At 54.7% G+C, this 4,444-nt stretch overlaps 1 pseudogene; it reads right to left on the bottom strand.

The window, feature by feature from the left end:
• Positions 1-1,908: 1,908 nt before the first annotated feature.
• On the bottom strand, positions 1,909-3,490 carry LOC103287549 (D-3-phosphoglycerate dehydrogenase-like; annotated as a pseudogene).
• Between the last annotated feature and the right edge of the window lie 954 nt (positions 3,491-4,444).

Below are 4,444 nucleotides of genomic sequence, written 5' to 3'. Positions count from 1 at the left end.
CTATGTGATTTTTAATAGCCTTATAGATTTTCACTGGATGGCTGTAGCATAATTTATTAAACTTGATTATTTAGGCTTTCTACTTTTTTATATTCTTTTTTCAAAAATTATTTTTATTGTTGAGTATCATTACAGATACTCGCCATTTCCCTCTCTCAACCAGAGAAGGATTTTCTATGAAGCTAATGAAGCTTCATCTCGGAATTCCTCACTTGCATGCGCTTTGTCGAAGGCTGTATACCTAATTTTGCATTCATATTATTTTTTTCTTGAAAGTGCTCCTGTAAGTCATACAAGATTCAGGTTTTGTAAAACTCCTACACACATGCTGTGGGTCTCTACTCACCCCTGGACCCTCTCTTATCCATTAATCCATTAAAGCACAAAACTTACTCTCTCCTTGAGTCTCTCCATCAAACAGACAATTTGTCAAAACCTCTTTTAAAGTCACCTTTTATTTCTTCACTAGAGGCCCAGGGCACAAAATTCGTGCATGGGAGAGGGGGCGTCCCTCAGCCCAGCCTGAACCTTCTCCAATTTGGGACCCCTCGGGGGATGTCCGACTGCCTCTCACAATCTGGGACCACTGGCTCCTAACCGTTCACCTGCCTGACTGCCTGCCCGATCGCCCCTAACCCCTTTGCCTGCCTGACTGATGTCCCTAACCACCTCTGCCTGCCTGCCTGCCTGCCTGATCACCCCTAACTGTTCCCCTGCTGGCCTGATCACCCCTAACTGCCTCTGCCTTGCCCTGCATCTGGGACCCAGGATTCCCTCCGCTGGCTGGTCGCAGGCACCTGGGACTGGGCTTCCCTCCCTCTGGCCAGCTGCAGGCACTCAGGACCTGGGGCGGCTTTGCCTGGGCCGGCCACAGCCACAGGGGACCGTGGGTGGGCGGCTTTGCCTGGGCTGCAGCCACAGGTGCCCGGGACCACAGGGCAGGCGGCTTGTCCCTCTCCCAGGCTGCAGGTGCAGCCGCTGGCACCCGGGACCACGGGGACTATGGGGCGTGTGGATTGTCCCTCTCCTGGGCCACAGGCGCAGGCACAGCTGCTGGTGCCCAGGACTGTGGGTCGGGTAGCTTGTCCCTCTCCAGGGCCACAGCCCCAGCCACTGGCACCCGGGACCACAGGGCGAATGGCTTGTCCCTCTCCTGGGCTGCAGCCTGGCTGGTCCCCATTCCTCTTTCACAAGCTCATTTGTGCCTGGCTGGTCCCCATTCCTCTCTCCCTAGTGTTGAGTGTCTGAGCCATTATGGCATGAGGGTGTTAATGACCATTTGCATATCAGCTCTTTATTATATAGGACTAGTGGCCCAGTGCATGAAATTCATGCATGGAGCGGGGGTTCCCTCAGCCCAGCCTGCACCCTCTCCAATTGGGGACCCCCTTGGGAGATGTCCGACTTCCGGACATCCCTCTCGCAATCTGGGACTGCTGGTTCCTAACCACTCACCTGCCTGCCTGCCTGATTGCCCCTAACCCCTCTGCCTGCCTGCCTGATTGCCCCCAACTGCCCTCCCCTGTTGGCCTCATCTCACCCCCAACTGCCCTCCTCTGCCGGCCAATTTGGTTCTGATTGGTCAGTTTCTATGCCAGTCAGCGTCAGAAGCTCCGCCTCCTAGGCAACCATTGGCTCCTCACAGTTGACCCAGATTTGGTTCTGATTGGTCAGCTTCTATGCCAGTCAGCATCAAAAGCTCTGCCTCCTAGGCAGCCATTGGCTCCTCACAGTTGACCCAGATTTGGTTCTTTTTTTTTTTTTTTTTGCGGGGGGGGGTGGGGGGAGGGACTGTTTATTAAGTGGTTATTACAGGAGTCAGACCACGTAAGTGGTGTCAGCCCCAGGAATGTGACTTCTCAATGTTGATCACAAAGCCCCCAAGGCTGGTCCTGGTGAGCCCCAAGGTCAGAAATAAAACGGAAAGGCTTCGGTCACATGCTGCTTCCAGGCGTCCAGGCTGGGCAGCAGGGAGGAGATGCCCATGACGTGCCAGGTCTCCCCATTGGACACCCCCAAGGTCTGGTAGGACAGCAGCTGCATGCCTGCCTCTGCTAGGAGCCCAATCATGGTAGGCAGTATGGTAGGGTTAGAGGGCTGAGCCCAGAACAGGAGCAGGGGCAGACCCCTGTGGAGAGGCACTTCTGGTCTGAAGGCAGCTCCGTTGAGTGCCTGCAGCACAGGTGTGGTGCCCTGGACAAAGCCCACAGCCTGGTAGGGGGCACCTGCCAGGGCCACACTCAGGAGGCCTTTCCTGTATCCTTGCTCTCCTGGCACAGTGGGGTTATGGGAGGTGGTTACATTGAGGCTGGCCTCCTTCACCAGTGGCTTGGTGTTCACCAAGTTCACATCCACATGATTAGAAGCAGCTGACAATGACTGTGGGGCTCAGGCAGTTCCCGACATTCTTCAGGAATAAGCCCTGCATTACCACCTGGATGGTCCCTTTGGGGAACCCTGCCCAGGCTCGCATCAGAGTCCCCAGAGCTTCTGCCAGACCAATCCAAGGTTTGGTGTGCGGAGAGAAGGCACTGGTCAGCTTTCACAACCCACGGGAGGGCTCTCTCCTTCACCATGTCCATGAACTGGACAGCAATCTCCTTCCCGCAGTGGCTCTGGGCCTCCTTGGTGCAGGCGCCCAGGTGGGGGCAGCTGATGACATTCTCGTGGCCCACCAAGGCACGGTCCCGAGGCCGCTCCTCCGTGAACATGTCCAGCGCTGAGCCTGTGCACTGCCCCGACTACAGGGCCTGGAGCAGGGCGCCCTCGTCCACGATCCCTTCACATGTGCAGTTCACCACGCCCACGCCCTTCTTGCACAGGGAAAAGGTCTGTCGTTCAGCAGGCCTGTCGTGGAGGGCAGGAGAGGGGTGTGCACAGTGATGAAGTCACAGAGGGGCCAGGTCTCCTCTAGGGGCAGCTGCTGAACGTGGAAGGAGGCTGAGACCTCTGGTGAGATGATGGGGTTATACCCTACAGTCTTCATCCTGAAGGACTGCATCCGAACAGCCACCTCTCTCCCGATCCTCCCCAGGCCAATAATTCCTAGGGTCTTTCCATTCAACTCGGTTCCCATGAACTTCTTTTGGTCCCATTTGCCATCCTTCATTGAAGCTGTTGACTGGGGAATCTGCCTGGCCAGACACATGATCATCCCACCGCTGAGCTCAGCAACACTAAGACTGTTCCCATTGGGAATGTTGATGACCAGGATGCCCTTCCTCGTGGCGGCCTCCAGATCCATGTTGTCCATTCCGGTGCCGGCCCTGCCCACCACCTGGAGCTTCTCTGCTGCGTTGATGACATCCGCGGTCACCTTGGTGGCCAAGTGGAGGATAAGGCTTTCTCAGTCCTGCAGCTCGGCTATCAGCTCCTCTTTGCTCAGGTTCTGCTTCTCCACCACCTGCAGCCCTCCATCTTGCAGGATCTTCCGGCAGCAAGGGTCCAGGCTGTCACTGATGAGCACTTTCTGTAGATTTGTGAAGGTCATTGCTGGAGCCAGCCTGGGATCCACCGCTCTCCCTGGACAGAAACACCTCTAAGCCCCCAGATTTGGTTCTGATTGGTCAGTTTCTATGCCAGTCAGCGTCTCTGGGCCTATCAACGGGGCCTGATCAGAAAGGCGGGGCTGATCAGCAGCCCAGGTGGAGTCCTGGAGAGAAATGGATGTGTGGCTGCTGGCCAGGCTGGGAGAGAAAGAGAGAGGCAAGTGCTGGTCAAAAGCTGCTACAGAGGCAACGGGTCAGTCCCTGCTTCTCTCTTCAGGCCTCTCTCTGACCCTGATTCGCAGCCCCCTCAGCAGTCAGTGCTGGGGCACTGCATCTGCAGCGCACGGACTTCCGGTCCGGTGAGCTTTGGTTGTAAGCCTGTTACACCCTGGCTCTTTATTATAGAGACAAGGTCTTCCCATGCTTAATGTGCCATCATGCTTTCTTATCAGTTACAAAAATACTAGCCCCAAAGTAAAACTTTTGGCTTCTCCCTATCATGTTCCCATTATCTTCAAAGTGGAAGTTGAAGTCAAGCTGGGGGACAGCTCTTAGCCTTCCAGCACATCTCAGGAGACCTCCAGAAGGCTTGACGCTTTCTGCAATGTAGCATTTCCTATTCCTTTCATTTGGACAGGGGTTTCAAAGTCTTTGGTGATGAAAAATGAGGTCATAATCTACAGTCAGTCTTTCTGTCCAGTAGAGAAGGTTCTACATATTAATAGTTTTGTGATGGGCTTTTGTCAATGTTTGCTCACAAGGTGAGTCTTCAGAAATCTAAATGAGTGATACCTGGACAGAAAACTAGAATAATGGGGAAAGCAGACTTGACTGCTTCCCACCCCCTGCCCCCGCCCCCCCCCCCCCCCCCCCGCGCCACTGCTCACTATCTATACTTTAATATAAAAGGGCCTGATCCCACGGTAGAGCCTATAGCTCCTGAGCAAGATGCTCAG

This window comes from Eptesicus fuscus, chromosome 5, assembly GCF_027574615.1.
Source record: "Eptesicus fuscus isolate TK198812 chromosome 5, DD_ASM_mEF_20220401, whole genome shotgun sequence".
Taxonomy (NCBI): Eukaryota; Metazoa; Chordata; class Mammalia; order Chiroptera; family Vespertilionidae; genus Eptesicus; species Eptesicus fuscus.
Note: the sequence above shows the minus strand (reverse complement) of the source record. Positions and strands in the feature narration are given on the sequence as shown.